Source organism: Pongo pygmaeus, chromosome 5, assembly GCF_028885625.2.
Source record: "Pongo pygmaeus isolate AG05252 chromosome 5, NHGRI_mPonPyg2-v2.0_pri, whole genome shotgun sequence".
Lineage (NCBI taxonomy): Eukaryota > Metazoa > Chordata > Mammalia > Primates > Hominidae > Pongo > Pongo pygmaeus.
In genome coordinates, this window is record NC_072378.2 from 169,888,157 (window position 1) to 169,905,577 (window position 17,421).

Genomic DNA, 17,421 nt, shown 5'->3' on the forward strand with positions numbered 1-17,421 from the left:
GTCCCTGGATTGGAAGATAGTCCCTGGATGGGAAGATAGTCCCTGGATGGGAGGATAGTCCCTGGATGGGAAGATAGTCCCTGGATTGGAGGATAGTTCCTGGATGGGAGGCTAGTCCCTGGATGGGAGGCTAGTCCCTGGATTGGAAGATAGTCCCTGGACGGGAAGATAGTCCCTGGATGGGAAGATAGTCCCTGGATTGGAGGATAGTCCCTGGATTGGAGGATAGTTCCTGGATGGGAAGATAGTCCCTGGATGGGAGGCTAGTCCCTGGATGGGAAGATAGTCCCTGGATTGGAGGATAGTCCCTGGATGGGAAGATAGTCCCTGGATTGGAGGATAGTTCCTGGATGGGAAGATAGTCCCTGGATGGGAGGCTAGTCCCTGGATGGGAAGATAGTCCCTGGATGGGAAGATAGTCCCTGGACGGGAAGATAGTCCCTGGACGGGAAGATAGTCCCTGGATGGGAAGATAGTCCCTGGATTGGAGGAGAGCCCCTGGATTGGAGGCTCCAGTCTAGTTGATTGGTCAGGAAGACTGGAGAGGTTTCGAGGTTGGATTGTCCATTTCAGTTCATGGCAACAAGGCCCAGGAATCAGAAATAGGGCTGCAACCAGCAGAAACAGCCCTGCTCTGGACATCTCAGGGGCCTGAGCATGAGGGCTGGGTCCAGGGAGGACAGGGCAAAAAACGGCAGGACAGCAGCCCAGCCCAGCCAGGGCTCACAGATGTGCTCCCAGGCAGGGCAGCAGAGCGCCCAGCAATGCTTCTTGAGAGCACGCCATGGACATGACTTCATGTGGATGTGCTCATTCCCTTCTAGAAAGACATGCGCCTGGGGCGCCATCATCACTCGGCATCCCTTAATGATGGAACTGCCATGAGACAGTTCCAAGGAGTGGCTGCCCAAGGCCACACACCGGACGGAGGCTGAGCTCCACTGCGGCCCCGGCAGACGGGCTTCCTAAGAGCAGCGTGGAATCCCGGGGCTCCGTGCACCGTGCCCGGCCCCGGACTCCCTCACGCGAGGCAATGCCTGGGCACAGTGTACAGTCACCGGCACCTTCACTCCTCACCTGTGCACGCGAGTGTGGGGGATGAAGCGACATCGATGTGTGGCGTCTCAGTGCAGCGCCGGCACACAGCCCTAAGCAGATGCGAAGCAGAGATGACGGTGGAGTCACCCCGTGGGTGCAACCCCATCTTAGCAGGAGGGCCGGGTTTTGGGCAGCTCGGGCCTTCACAAAAAGGATCATGTCGATTAGCCACGCTCCACATCCTGGGAGTTAAATCTAGGAATAGTTCTGACACCTGACTTAGGAGTGTGTTTCCTTGCATGTATTAAGGCAGATCCGCAGACCCATGTAGATTAATCACCTTCACTTTCAGCTAGTAGGAGGGGCCACATGAGGTAGCTGATGAGGAACAGCGCCCGAGACGAGGCCCAGCGTGGGGCCACGGCCTTGGGATCCGGTCGACACCCCAGCGGTTCTGTGCCACCAGCAGGCCCTGCCTCATCTCCGGGCTGGAGCCTTGACTGTCAGCAGATAAGGCCACGGGGTCGGGGTGTCTCTCCCACCAGAACGGCTTCGTGGGGTGCTCACTATCCCCTGGTCACGCTTCGGCACGGCTGGCACAGGCTCCCTGAGGGGCCGTTGAAGACCCCCCAGGCCTCCTGGCTCTTGCCAGGGAGACCACCCAGCCTCAGGCTGGTTCTCAGCTGGCCCCTTCTCTACGCTTAGGACGTGGCTTTTCCCAAGCTCTTTCCCAGCTGCCTGTCACTTTTCTTCCCAGCTTTCCCTTCCGAAGGGAGCTCGGCTTCATTCCATGGCTTTCCAGCCACGTCATAAGCATTTCCTCGTCTGACCCACGAACTGATAAAATGCTCTGGACGGGGCAGCCTGGATGCTCCAGGGACTGCATCATCTCCGTGGGCGGCAGGGCGCCTGCAGGCACCCAGCCTTGCGCGGGGCAGGCAGTCTTCTGAGGGTGCAACCCTGTCCCCCCAGGGCCCTAAACACAGCGTCAAAATTGAGCTACCTCCACAAAAAATTTGAACAAACTGTAAATCATAAGGTGGTGAATAATGATATGTTACCATAGGCAAGTAGAAAATTGAAAGTTTAAGCAAAAACTAAGTCCAAAGCAACAGCTGCGCCAGGACGGAGAGCCCACAGTGAAATTGCTGCGTGCGCCCAGGGCGGCGGCGGCGCCAGGCAGGCGCGAATCCCGCTGCGAGGGACTTGCCTGCTGACCCCGGGCCGCAGGGAGCTCTGCTTATCAGGAGAATATTTGAAAAGCGATCTATTAAAAGGAATGCTTAAGTGAATTATAAAAGTCTGAGAAAGGAAATGGGAGAACCAAGATATCTAAATTTTCTCAAAACTATTATTAGCTGGGCAAAAATGTAGATATTCGGGGCACTGAGGGTGGTGAATGCGATTTTCCTTGCACCATTGGCAAAGTATACCTTGAATTTATCAAAATTTTGTCATCATCTAGTCTTAAATAGTTAAAGGGTAAGCAAACGACGCTAAACAAAATGAGAGAGAGAAAAGGGTGGACAATTCTCACGGGAGTTTCCACTGGGGCTACATTCCCAGGGCGCTGGCCGGGAAAGCACAGTCCACTGAGCACAATATGCTCTCTCCACAGCCCGCGGGCTGCCAGCATCTACCGAGTGGATCATTAGGCCTGTCTCCCAGAGACAGCAAAAATGTGCAGAACTATGTACACATCCCTGGGCCAGAAAGCACTTTCCCTATAGATTCTGGTGCCCTGCGGCTCTCGGACGGGGAGATGCCCGCACTCCAGACCCCCACAGGCCCCCAGATCACGGTGGAGGGTGGGGGCAGAGTCATGAGAGACGTTTTACCAAACACCACTGAATGCAGCTTTTTCTCTTCCTTGAGAAAAATAAAACACCCAATAATTTAATTTTAAATTAAAAAGCTGCCTCTTCAAACTTTGTTGAAAAATACAGAATATGCCACCATTCTGCAGTTCCATGTCATGAATGGATAAAGTACGGGGAAAGGGAGGGGAGGAATTTGTAAAAGTTTAATGGAAAAGGCAAGAAGAAAGCTGGCCAAGAAACAGAGAGGGAGAACCAGAGAGACGGGATGTGGGGAGGAGAGAAAAGCGTGCAGATGAGGAGAGAGCGGGGGACGAAGGGGACACAGACAGCTGGGAGTGTCCCTTTCCCAGGAGCGCTGTGGACTGACCTGCGCGGCGTGGAAGGGAGTGACTTGATGTGATGGGCAGATTTCCTGGCAAACTTTCCATCTCTTTCAAGTCACACCCATCTTCAGTCCCTGCTCACCATAACAGAGTCGCAGCCACACCCAGGACAGAACCTGTGCTCCGGGTGGCAGGTAACAGGAGGATATTCTACCCAGGGCCGTAACAAGCCAAGTCCAGCCTCAACTGCTCTGTGGCTAGTAAGTGCGAAGATGCTGTGTCACAGGTGTCACACGTCACTAAGAGAACGTCGTGGGCACACAGGGAGTGTCTTCATGGCACTGTCTGGAAGCAGGCTGCGTCTCAGCAGCTCCAGAGCTTACAGGGGCTGGTTTTCACGAACACAAGAAGTGTTAGAGACAGGAGACGTGGAGGAGCATGTCGAACCTGGTGGGGATCGAGTTTAAACACATCTGCACACACTTGGGTGTGTGTGTCCCAGCGCATCTCAGCCCTGAGTGCCCGCACCTGGCTTCCCTGCCCCCCCACCCCTCCTACCCTACAGTCCACACTGCCCCACACCTGCTTGTGTCCAGATAGCCCTCGCTGAGCATCCTCCCACATCAGCCACTCTTGGAGGACTGAGAAAACAGTGGTGGGGGGCCAGTTCCCAAATCCAGGCACTCCTGGCACAGCCAAATCCGGGACGACTGACTGAGGGCTCACACTCAGCCTGAGGAAGCAAGTGGTCCTTTGACTCAGAGTAAGAACTGCTCAGAGGCCAGCGTGCTCTGGCTCGGGTCCCCCTGGCACCTCCAGGCAGGTCTTTCTAATTTGGTTCCTGAACACGCTCCAGCTCCCACCCTGAGGACTGCCCTTGCCCTTCCCTCTCCTCACTGCTCTTCCCACCCTCCTCCTTCCGCTCCCTCTCAAGGCCCTGCCCTGTCTGGTTCACCATCCTCCCCTTGTCTTCTCCTGGCTCCTCCCCAGAGCTTGGAGTTCATTCGGACGCCTTCTCCCTGCAGCCTCCACCAGGGCCCTGGCCGCCCTCACCCTCCAGCAAGTCACTGTATTTTACTTTCTTCATGGAGTTTTTTACTTTTGAGATTTATCAACTTTACGTGCACGTTTGCCACATCCCCCCTTACTAGATTTCATCTACATGGGAACAGAGACCCCTCTGCTTTGCTCCCTGCTGTAAATGGCCCGGCTCGGGAAAGTCTGTATCTACAGACACTGCTGGGTGCTGAGTTTCCAGAGCAGTCAATGGGATGTGGGACTCCGTGGTGAGAACTGAATATGCGTGAGGATGAGGGGCGCTCGATCCCTGTCCTCTGTGATCTGGTACAACAGAATCAACCGCTGCATGGTGGGTCCCAGTGAGCAGCCTGCGTGATGCACGGAGCCACCCAGAAACACGTGAACTAGGCAGCGGCAGCAGAGACAGAAACATCTCACAGTACACCAGGAATGAAAGTTTAAAATACTCAGCATTTGACAAGGTTTCCAGTTATATGTTCTTCTTTGAGTATCAAATGAGGGTCCAATACCTATTTCTGTGCTCATGTTACAAACACAATGGAAACACAGAGAGTTACAGAGATGTGATCCAGGTGGGGGCTGGGAAGGGGCTTCCTGCAGAAGTTTATATCCAGGCTCATGGAGAAAATTCCCCTACGAGGGACCAAGCCAAGGACTCAAGCAAACCCAGGGAACGAGACAGCATTTCCAGGCCAGAGTGCGGGAGCCCTTCAGCAGAATCGGGGTTAGGAAGCTCGGTGACTTCAGGCAGGAAGGTGATGGAATGGGAACAGGGTCTTTCCGTTTCACGCAGGCAATGGAACGGGAATGGGGTCTTTCCGTTTCACGCAGGTGATGGAATGGGAATGGGGTCTTTCCATGTGGGAAATGCTGAGCCTACGCTGCCAACAGCCTCCGGCTGAGACATCTTGTGGGCAGCTGGGACAGGCGGCAGAGTAAGAGTCAGTGGTTTAGAAGTTAAATGCCCTTGGACAATTGTGGAAGCTGTTGATTTTATTATTTTATTATTAACTGAAAAAAACAGAAAATAGAAAATAGAAAAAAATAGAATTGGAGAGGAGGAATAAGTACATGTTTAACAACAGAGCGTGCGATGCAACAGCACACTGAGAAAAGTAGACCAGAAGGGACAGGGAGCTTCAGGAGGCGACAACTTACAAATATGACGGCCGCTCACAGGCCAGTCCTGCAAACGACAGATGACTCAAGGAGAGGCTGGGCGTGGTGACTCACGCCTGCAATCCCAGCACTTTGGGAGGCTGAGGCAGGTGGATCACCTGAGGTCAGGATTTTGAGACCAGCCTGGCCAACATGGCAAAACCCTGTCTCTATTAAAAATACAAAAATTAGCCGGCCGTCGTGGCAGGCACCTGTAATCTCAGCTACTCGGGAGGCAGAGGCAGGAGAATTGCTTGAACCTGGGAGGCAGAGGTTGCAGTGAGTCGAGATCATGCCATTGCAATTCAGCCTGCGCAACAGGGCGAGACTCCATCTCGAAAACAAAACAAAACAAATGACTTGAGGATACAGCTTCAGAAAACACTGTTGTATTTGGTGACTGAGAGGTTATTCATGTTCTTGGACAATACTTTCCAAATGTTAGTTTGCCTACAGGTCACGCAAACATCCTGCATGTGGAGTCAGACTCCGAAGGTCTGGGAGGCACTGGGTTTTGGGTTTTTTTGTATAAAAGCTTCCAGATGGCACTGATGCTGCCCGTCAGTGGACTACACCTTGACAAGGCTGTAGAGACTGTTAGAAGGGCAGGGTGAACACCAGGTACTGTAGTGAGGTAAGGGGTAAGCAGGTGTGAGGAGGCAGGGCAGACACATGGCCGCCTTCTAGGAGTCTGAGAGTGGAGATTAGGATAATAGAAGCTTAACAGCATTTTAAGGTTAAAGGTCTTGTTTTTTGCTTTGTATTGATTTTGGACGGATGAGTCCTGGAAAAATTAATTGCCAAGGGTCTCTTGGAAGAGAGTGGGTGCCGTGACATCGCTGGGGTCACCCAATGTCAGACTGGCGAGCTTTTCAAGTTGCCCGTAAGTGTTGTGCCTCAAGCTCCTGGTGTTCCTAGAGGCTGTGCCCTGGAGGCCCGTTGCAGAGGACACGGAGGCACATTCTCCTGCTGTGAAGTCAGCCCAGGCAAGGCAGGCGTGGCAGCCTGCACGATTGGTGCGGCCACAGGGCCGGGAGGGCAGGAAACCTGGAGAGGGAGGTTGGTTTCGTGTTGCAAAATGCGGGATGAGTAGGCAAACTCCCCGCAATTCTGTCTGGCCAAATTATACTTTTAGGTTCAGGCCTATACTTTATATTTTAAAAGCTCAAGTTATTTTATAATCTCCTGAAAAGACATCATCTTGCCATTTGCTTTCAATACTGCACTGCAACCTTTTATAATCTTTCAAAAACATGTTCTCCCTTTGGATAAATGAGGAAATAAATAGTATTCAGTGAAGACCAACTACTGAATTGTTTTAAAATATCTTGTTTATAAAAGGTTTTTACTAGTGAGAGGATTTAAGAGTTGCTTGGCTCTTGAAGCCAGCAGACTTCTGCGTGCATTGCTTCATTTGTGGGGGAGGACTCTAGCCCCACATGGCAGATGAAAAACTGTGCCTCGGAGTTAAGCAAATTGCTCAGTCACAGAGAGTGACTGAGGCGACAGGCAGCATCCAGCCTCCAGAGTTCCACTGTGCTTCCCCAAAGACAGGCGGGCTCTCCGCAAGCACATTTTTACTTCAGGAGCTGCTGAAACCCGGGTGTAGACCACAGGATCCTCCGCGACCAGTCCCAAGTCCGAGCCTGCGATTCTCTCATCTGCACACACCAGCTAAGGTGAAGAGTGGGCCTCCATTTTGGTTAAATTACATTATCTCTCATAGAACCATCTGGAAACCCCGTCACCATAATAATTCAGTGTTGTTTGATGCTGTGAAAGGTGAAAACAACTTCAATTCTTACTACCAAATTGTGCTGGGGAATGACACAGATGATCTCTCAGCAGCACGCACACCCTGTTAGAAGGGGGTATGGCTTTTACTTCCCGCTTATTCCCGGCAAATCCTGTGGCTTCCGCTAAGCAAGGATGTCCTCTGAGCACCCTGCCCCTCCCGATTCCCGTCCACCACCCCACCCTCCACTGTCGCCTGCCCTCCACCTGGCACCTCCGTTATGTACTCGTTCCCTGGGTTCAGTCTCGGGTGGCCTCGGTTTTCTCCACGTCTTCTCCCTGGACAGTGGCGACGTTTGCAGAACCCCAGCTGCTCTAACACCAGGCCCAGTTCCTCCATCCCAAGCGTCTCTACCCAACTGTGGGATCTGTCCGCACCTCCAGATGGGGAGGCCCACGTCTCCGTGTCACCTGAGGGAGGGTGTGTTTAGAAGCATGCTTTTGCATCTCCACCACTGGAGACCGAGGGACATGGGGTGTCTACGTTTTGTGAATAACTCAAACATGGGCCTCACCTTTTGGTTTTATGGATATGAACCACGTCCCTGCAGTCATCAGAGTGGAGTGCTGGTAGCGGCTGGCCCTAGGCTGAGTGTTTGACCGGGAATACCCACACACTTCTGTCAACTAACCCGTGAGGTTGGCATGTTCAGTACCTGGGGAGAAAGTGGGGTAACAATGATATGACTAAAGCCCACAGCCTGGGGCCTGGCACCTGGCAAGTGCCCTCTGGGTGTTGGTGGAGTTCTCATTTGCATGACTTTAATCATCACAGACGTTCCCTAAGGCCACACAGCTGGTAGGGGCTCTGGCCCTGTCTCATCTCACTCCAGAGCCCCAGGTGAGTGCAAGGCAGAACCTCTATATTTCTGTCTCAGATTCTTCTCATTGCTTTGTTTTTCTCAAAACCTTTCATTTTATCAATGATGAATACTAAAAATAGATTATTTTCTTTTTGTTGAAACTATGTGTACTGATTTTTTGTCTTTGGAGTTGTCAGAAAACACCTGTGGTCAAATCCAGGCCCTTCCAGTTACCAGCAATGTGACCCTCTGCACGCTAATCACCTCCTTGATGACGCAGTTTCCCCATCTGTAAAGGAGAAGCAATGGAAGTACTGGGCAGTTTAAATAACATAAATGTTGCAGAACACTTGGTACATGGCCAGACATGCAGTAGGTATTCCATAAAGGAAGCTATTTGTATTTTTTGTTTCAAATTCTATTCCATGGTGAACGTTTACTGTCTCAGATGTGATATGAGATTCCATTTTGAATAGCCTTCAGGGATGTGACACGAAATTATCTTCCTTTCTCCATCAGCTAAAAACTACTGTATAAATGTTTCAAGCTCTGCTCCCCCCTACTCTTATCAATGATAAACATGCCCCTAGGTTTCCCCTACATTCCCCTACAGCCGCGCCAGCCCCTCGCTCCACATCCCCCTCTCTCCACCGTCACCTTCCGCCCCTCCGCCGCTCGGCTGCTCCTTCCGCTCCCGCGCCGCTGCTCCTTCCGCCCCTGCTCTGCTCTGCTGCTCGTGACGCCCTTGCCCTGCTGCTCCTTCCGCCCCTGCTCTGCTGTGCTGCTCCTCCCGCCCGTGCGCCGCTGCTCCTCCCGCCGGTGCCCTGCTGCTCCTTCCGCCCCTGCTCCGCTGCTCTTTCCGGCCCTGCCCAGATGCTCCTTCCGGCCCTGCCCGGATGCTCCTTCCACCCCTGCTCTGCTGCTCTGGGCTTTCCCCGCGGCTTTGCTACCCACACTCTCCCTGCTCGTCAGACCCACCAGGGTTGCAGAGAAAGACGGACAGCAGCAGATGGCTAGGAAACGAATACTCAACAATAGGGTGATTTCAGAACTAAATTCCAAGGAATTCAGCCTACAGAGCAAAAACTCACTCAAAAAACCAAAAAGATGGAGATCTGTCTACATCAACGCCTGTTCTGATGAAGTTATTGAATTTCAAAAAAAAAAAAAAAAAAAGAACATTTTAGGTACCAAGCCAGGTGCTTTAAAGGAAGACAGTCACCAGGCTGGCCCTGGATTGGTGAACAGTAGCTCTCATGCTCTCGAAATCATGTCTAAAATTTTGTGCCCACTGTGATTTTCTGCAAGCACAAAGACAGCAGCGGTCAGGCGGTTTCAGTGTTGGACGGCCCCAAGGAGTTGTCCTTTAAAATCTTTCTTGCTGGTGTGATCCAGCCACGAATGAGAACAACCTGAATGAAGAGGTCAGAAACAGGAAGTGCGTGAAAATAGATTGAACTACAGAAAAACAACTGAATCCATTTAAATATGGAACCAAGATAAAAAATGTTGATCATAGGAAATGTATTGGAAACGTGAACACAACCTGAGCTTAGGGAAGAGAGGGGATAAAAAAACGTCCACAGATGCTGATTTTCTCATTCAGAACCAGGGGCCCTAAGTGTGACCTAAACCTGAACCACTGGTTTTAAAAAGTTCCATCTTCTTCACATTTTTGTTAATATTTTGACGAACTTTAGAGCTGTATTTTAGGAGCTCTTATTTTTTTGTAATTGAAAATGTGTCTGAACTCTGACAGTTCTCCTTTATTTATAGTCCAGGTCCCTGTTTTACTGGTCAAATTCATTTAAAATTAAATTCTGTACTTCATTATATTTTAGCGTTTATGGTATAATCACATTTTTAAATGTGTTTTTCCTTCTTTTATTCTTTCCCGTTCATGGAGAGGTTTGTGATAATGCTTATTGAACATTGGCATTAGTGATTTCTGGGTGGTAAAATTGGGATAATTTAATTTTGCTTTCTTTGTGGTTTTGAGTTTTATCCCTAATTACAAAGTTATTAGTTTAAAATTTAAATATGAAAACTTTAAAAATAAATTTTCAAAATGAAGTCATCAGGATGTGGGGCCTGGTGGAGGCTGGGGTGACTGACACCCTCCAGTTGACGGTGGTGGGTGAGAATAAGGTGTGGGAAGATGGGCTTATTCCAAGGGGAGAGGGCGGTTTGGCGTTGGCTTGAGATGGATCTGCCTGTGGGCATCCTGTGCCTACAGCCACTCGCTATGCAGAGTGGAGGCTGAAGAGAGGAGCTCACTGCAAAGAGGCCAGCGGGGTACAAAGAAATACTAACTGCAGGGCACCGAGCCCTGCGCAGGAAAGAGCGGGTTGTCTGGGAGGCAGGAGGAACTCTGTCCCTGAAGTCACGGGAGGTGCCAGGCCTTGAGAGGAAGCAGCAGGAATCTCTGTGGGGCATCCCCGAGCTCCAGTGAAGCCTCAGCCGCGTGTGGGCAGAAGTTGGGGGAACATCTGGAAAGCATGACCAAGGGGACGCCTGCAGGAGCTGCCAGAAACAGCATGGCAGGGACAGGGTCCGAGGGAGGAGGCTGCAGGGTCCAGGAGAGGTTTCAGAAGCAGAAGAGGCTGGAGCTTGCCTATGCTCTGGGAGAGGGCAAACCCCAGGAGAAAGGAACACGCAGGAAAAAGGGGGTAACTGGGGTGTCCCGTTGGAGGGAAGAGGCTTTGGGGTCACTGCACTGGAGCAGGACAGGCCGGGCCTATGAGGGCCAAGAGGAGGGGGCTGGTGGGTTGGGGTCTGCAGAGGGGTGCAGCGGGCTCTCAGAACCCACTTTGGCTGCTCCACCATTCAACACAGGGACTGTCGAGAGTGGCGGGCCGTGTTTCAACAAGAACTGAGTCGGGTGCTGAAGGCTTAGAAGAGCCCCTCAATCAAATCGGAGAAGAAGGGAATTGAGATGAAACAGTTTTGAAGGCACACAGGAAATGTGCGGTACCTGTCAGGCAAATGAGTTAATAAATACACAAATGGGTTAATGCAAATGGGAGATAGAAGTAGGACTTCTTTTTAGTGGCTACTACAATACGGATTTTTAATTTCACTTTTCTGCGTCTAGTTATTTTTGCATATTTTAGTAACTGTGGCATTCTATTACATACAACAGATGGTTACAGGCATTGTCTTCATAGAGAGCAAAATAAAACTCTAAGACCAATACAACAATATATGTTTAACAAAGAGGAAAGAGCCTAAAGTCTAAATGCAAGACTTTGGGGCCCCTGTGGGCCAGTGGGAAAGAACAGGCCTCTTGTTTGTAGGTGTCCATGTGCTTCAGACACCATGTCTTGGTTTCTTGGTCAGCCCGTTTTCTACCAAGCTTGAGACCTCCGTTCTGGGCCTGAGGCTGAAGGACTGTTCGTTTATTTCATTTATTTATTGGCTCTTTCTCTTCCTTGTCACGCAGGAGGATGAGTAAAAACAGAATGAGATACTTCGGAGCAACCTCATGAGTTAAGAGCTTGTGAGCTTTCTCAGAGACACTGGCTCCATCTTAATTTAATTAATGCAGAAGTGAAGACTCGAACATTTGAGAATCTTTAAAAATCATATTTTAGCCAAAAGATTTATCTCACAGAAGATAATTTCCAACACAGCCAAAAGCAGGAAATATTTGCTAGTTTTATAATGTTTTGTGTGAATTTGATACTTGGCATATTTTCTGGTGTGTATTCGTCTCCAGGACATCTGTGCATGGCAGTTAGTCACGGAATTTAAGTTCAGTGTGGCATGCATCCTAGCGGGTGGGAAGCCAGAAAGTAAAATGTACAACCACCCCAAGAGAAATGCTTATAGCCAGCGAGCAAAGCATGAATTTTCATCATGTTCTAGGCAATTTCTAGGTGAATTTATCTTTAGATGGAGATTTCCTTTTTCTGATGTCTGTTCTTTCTTCAAAATTCACAGATTGCTCTTGATAAAGAGCGTTGAGTTACCCTATACAGAGATGGAAAGGGGCTTTATAAATATGATGGTAATACACAATAAATTAAATGCATCTCTAAAGGCAGAAATAAAATGCCTTGTCTCGTCTCATAAATATCATTGATACTGACACAATACAATGTCTCTAACAGTATATATCACACTCTCATTCATTCATTTATTCAACAAACATTTATTAATCACCTACTGTATATCAGACTCCTTGATAGATATGGAAAAATTATCCTCTTAAAGCAAACCAAGACAAAACAACTAGACCCATGTAATTTGGAAATTGGTTATTTGGGTAGATTTTTGGTTTCTAAACAAGAATTAAGTCCAAATGACCCTCCTTTACATTGTTGGTAAAGATTTAGTCAGGATCTCAAAATAGTAATTTTTCTGTAACTGATAGAAAATGTAGACATTGGGTTTCCACCTCACACATAGGAAGAAATTATAGGAAGTCTTTGTTTTTGGAGGAAGCCATCACTGCTTCGTAACACCCAGCAGTAATAAGACCTGGGTCACACCCTCAAGCTGTTGTGTCCATAGAGCTGAGTGCTCCCAAGCATGAGACATAGGCCAGCAAAAGCCATGTGGTCAACTCTAAATACCCGATGACACAGGTTCCTTTTGTTTTGGTTTTGGTTTTTCGTTCTTTTTGGGGGCCTCCCGTCCCAGGTAGATATTCTATGTCCTTCTGGTATACATTTTAATCTGACTTCCACTGAAGCAGGGACAGGACAAGTCACCTCTTCAACTTGAAGCACCTCCTGCTGAGAGGCCCTGGAGCACAGTGGGTGCCGAGGGCTGGTTCCCTGGGCAGAGAGGTTGGGGCTTAGCTACGTCCGTTGCTGGCACTCGGTGGGGGAGCCTTGGGAAGGTTGTGGGTGAAAATGGATTTTCCTCTCCCCGGTGCTGATGCCAGGCCCAAACGTGGGCAACAACAAATAAACACACACTGCACAGGTCCTAATGCTTCAGTCCCCTGAAACGCCTGGGGTATGCCTTTGTCAACTGGATAAAAACAGCACATGCTCTCTGTTAGGGCTGTGTTAGTCCGTTTTCATGCTGCTGATAAAGACATACCTAGGACTAGGAAGAAAAAGATGTTTAATTGGACTTAACAGTTCCACATGGCCGGGGAAGTCTCATAATCATGGCAGGAGGTGAAAGGCACTTCTTACATGGGAGCGGCAAGAGAAAAACTAGTAAGGAGCGAAAGTAGAGACCCCTGATAAAACCATCAGATCTTCTGAGACTTATTAACTATAACAAGAACAGTATGGGGGAAATTGCCCCCATGATTCAAATTATCTCCCACCAGGTCCCTCCCACAACATGTGGAAATTATGGGAGTTCAATTCAAGATGAGATTTGGGTGTGGACACAGAGCCAAACCATACGATTCTTTCCCTGGCCCCTCCAGATCCCATGTCCTCACATTTCAAAACCAATCATGCCTTCCCAACAGTCAGTCCCCCACAGTCTTAACTCATTTCAGCATTAACCCAAAATCCACCATCCAAGGTCTCACATGAGACAAGGCAAGTCCCTTCCACTTATGAGTCTGTAAAATCCAAAGCAAGCTAGTTCCTTCCTAGATACAATTGGGGTAAAGGTATTGGCTAAACACAGCAGTTCCAAAGGGGAGAAATTGGCCAAAACAAAGGGGTTCAGGGCCCATGCAAGTCTGAAATCCAGTGGGACAGTCAAATTTTAAAGTTCCAAAATGATCTCCTTTGACTCCAGGTCTCACATACAGGTCACGCTGATGCAAGAGGGAGGTTCCCATGGTCTTGGGCAGCTCCGCCCCGTGGCTTTGCAGGGTACAGCCTCCCTCCAGCTGCTTTCATGGGCTGGCATTGAGTGACTGTGGCTTTTCCAGGCTCACGGTGCAAGCTGCCAATGGATCTGCCATTCTGGGGTCTAGAGGATGGTGGCCCTCTTCGCACTGCTCCACCAGGAAGTGCCCCAGTAAGGACTCTGTGTGGGGGCTCTGACCCCACATTTCCCTTCTGCAGTGCCCTGGCATAGGCTGTCCATGAGGGCCCTGCCCCTACAGCAACCTTTTGCCTGGGCTTCCAGGCATTTCCATACGTCTTCTGAAATCCAGGTGGAGGTTCCCAAACCTCAATTCTTGACTTCTGTGCACCTGCAGGCTCAGCACCATGTGGAAGCCGCCAAGGCTTGGGGCTTCTATCCTCTGAAGCCACAGCCCAAGCTGTCCATTGGCCCCTTTCAGCCATGGCTGGAGCGGCTGGGACACAGGGCATCAAGTCCCTAGGCTGCACACAGCTCAGGGCCCACAAAACCATTTTTTCCTCTTAGACCTCTGGGTCTGTGATGGAAGAGGCTGCCGCAAAGGTCTCTGACATGCCCTGGAGACATTTTCCCTATTGTCTTGGAGATTAACATTCAACTCCTGGTTATTTATACAAGTATCACAGCTGGCTTGAATTTCTCCTCAGAAAATGAGATTTTCTTTTCTATCACATTGTCAGGCTGCAAATTTTCTGAACTTTTATGCTCTGTTTCCCTTTTAAAACTGAATGCATTTACTACAGTAACCAAAACAGCATGATACTGGTACTAAAACAGATATATAGACTAATGGAACAGAATAGAGCCCTTGGAAATAATACCACACATCTACAACCATCTGATCTTTGACAAACTTGACAAAAACAAAAAATGGGGAAAGGATTCCTTATTTAATAAATGGTGCTGGGAAAACTGGCTAGCCATATGTAGAAAGCTGAAACTGGATTCCTTCCTTACACCTTACACAAAAATTAATTCAAGATGGATTAAAGACTTAAATGTTAGACCTAAAACCATAAAAACCCTAGAAGAAAACCTAGGCAATACCATTCAGGACACAGTCATGGGCAAGGACTTCATGACTAAAACACCAAAAGCAATCGCAACAAAAGCCAAAATTGACAAATGGGATCTAATTAAACTAAAGAGCTTCTGCACAGCAAAAGAAACTACTATCAGAGTGAACAGGGAACCTACAGAATGGGAGAAAACTTTTGCAATCTACGTATCTGACAAAGGGCTAATGTCCAGAATCTACAAAGAACTTAAACAAATTTACAAGAAAAAAATCAAACAACCCCATCAAAAAGTGGGCAAAGGATATGAACAGACACTTCTCAAAAGAAGACATTTATGCAGCCAACAGACACATGAAAAAATGCTCATCATCACTGGCCATCAGAGAAATGCAAATCAAAACCACAATGAGATGCCATCTCACACCAGCTAGAATGGCGATCATTAAAAAGTCAGGAAACAACAGGTGCTGGAGAGGATGTGGAGAAATAGGAACGCTTTTACACTGTTGGTGGGACTGTAAACTAGTTCAACCACTCTGGAAGACAGTGTGGCAATTGCTCAAGGATCTAGAACTAGAAATACCATTTGACCCAGTCATCCCATTACTGGACATATACCCAAAGGATTATAAATCATGCTGCTCTAAAGACACATGCATACGTATGTTTATTGTGGCACTATTCACAACAGTAAAGACTTGGAACCAACCCAAATGTCCATCAGTGATAGACTGGATTAAGAAAATGTGGCACATATACACCATGGAATACTATGCAGCCATAAAAAAGGATGAGTTCATGTCCTTTGTAGGGACATGGATGAAGCTAGAAACCATCATTCTGAGCAAACTATCACAAGGACAGAAAACTAAACACCACATGTTCTCACTCATAGGTGGGAATTGATCAATGAGAACACTTGGACACAGGGTGTGGAATATCACACACTGGGGCCTGTCGTGGAGTGGGGGGAGGGGGGAGGGATAGCATTAGGAGAAATACCTAATGTAAATGACGAGTTAATGGGTGCAGCACACCAACATGGCACATGTATACATATGTAACAAACCTGCATGTTGTGCACATGTACCCTAGAACTTAAAAGTATAATAAAAAAATTAAAAATAAAATAAAATAAAATGGTAGATTAAAAAAAACCTGAATGCCTTTAAAAGCACCCAAGTCACCTCTTGAATGCTTTGCTGCTTAGAAATTTCTTCTCCTAGATACCCTACATCAGCTCTCTCAAGTTCAAAGTTCCAGAAATCTCTCAGGCAGGAGAAAAATGCCACCAGCCTCTTTGCTAAAACATAACAAAGGTCACCTTTGCTCCAGTGCCCAACAAGTTCCTCATCTCCATCTGAGACCACCTCAGCCTGGATTTCACTGTCCATATCATCATTATCAGTATTTTTGTCAAAGCCATTCAACAAGTCTCCAGGAAGTTCCAAACTGTCCCGCATTTTTCTGTCTTCGTCTGAGCCCTCCAAACTCTTCCAACTTCTGCCTGTTACCCAGTTCCAAAGTCACTTCCACATTTTCGAGTATCTTTTCAGCAACACCCCACTCTGCTGGTTCCAATTTACTGTATTAGTCTGTTTTCATGCTGCTGATAAAAACATACCCAAGACTGGGAAGAAAAAGAGGTTTAATTGGACTTACAGTTCCACATAGCTGGGGAGCTTCAGAATCATGGTGAGAGGTGAAAGGCACTTCTTACGTGGCGGTGAAAAGAGAAAATGAGGAAGATGCAAATGTGGAAACCCTTGATAAAACCATCAGCTCTTGTGAGACTTATTCACTACCAGAAGAACAGTATGGGGGAAACCACCCCCATAATGGAATTATCTCCCACTGGGTCCCTCCTGCAACACTTGGGAATTATGGGAATACGATTTAAGATGAGATTTGGGTGGGGACACAGAGCCAAACCACATCAGGGCCAAAACTATTTTAAAAGCTGTTATTTGTTGTCAGTCTCACAAAGTGGCTTTGTAAAGTCTGTGGAAACAGTGAAAAGGAATTTTGAATTTTATTGAAAAAAGGTTGGTAGTGATTTTTAACTTGTGCCTGCAAGATGGAAAGCCCCTCCCTAATAGCAGCAAATCAGGGGAGATAAAGCAGCATCGCTGCAGTCCCGAGTTCCCTCTGCCTATGCTGATGTTTAGGTCCCTCTCCCAGATCTAAGTGCCTTGATGCTGACAGACCTGTCATCTAAAACAGGAATTGGCTCTGCAGCGTTTAGACAAATTCCAAAGAGCAACTCCTTGCAGAGGATCTTTGAATTCTCTCTCTAGTCAATGGCCACATTGACTAGTGTTTCTCACTAGATTAACCTCCAGCTGATGAGTCCATAGGCTGGTGTCTTGTGTTCCGTGGCTTCAGTGAGATGTGGGATGGATCACGCTGAGGAAGAGCCCAGATGTGAAGGCAGCCTGCCTGTCATCCTGCACTGCCTCGCAAGTCCTGTGGGTCTGGGTGAATGCTGAGCCTCACCGGGCATCCCAGGTAGAAGGGTGCACCCTCTTTAATCACCTACTGTATTTGATGATAATACCTGATAAAATTAACAGAAACTACTGATGACATAAAATAATATATGTGAAAGTGATGAAAATTATTTCTACTGGCTAACAAA

The 17,421-nt window shown here is 48.3% G+C and overlaps 2 long non-coding RNA genes across 2 annotated transcripts; both read right to left on the reverse strand.

The window, feature by feature from the left end:
- Positions 1-5,902: 5,902 nt before the first annotated feature.
- On the reverse strand, positions 5,903-8,788 carry LOC129038628 (uncharacterized). Its single transcript, XR_008503191.2, has 3 exons — positions 8,635-8,788; positions 7,690-7,830; positions 5,903-7,585 (listed from the first exon to the last, which is right to left on the reverse strand). It is a non-coding gene; the product is annotated as an uncharacterized LOC129038628 (long non-coding RNA).
- A 228-nt stretch (positions 8,789-9,016) lies between these two features.
- LOC129038042 (uncharacterized) lies at positions 9,017-16,501 on the reverse strand. The gene is made up of 3 exons (XR_008503047.2): positions 16,446-16,501; positions 13,030-13,148; positions 9,017-9,389 (listed from the first exon to the last, which is right to left on the reverse strand). It is a non-coding gene; the product is annotated as an uncharacterized LOC129038042 (long non-coding RNA).
- Positions 16,502-17,421: the final 920 nt, after the last annotated feature.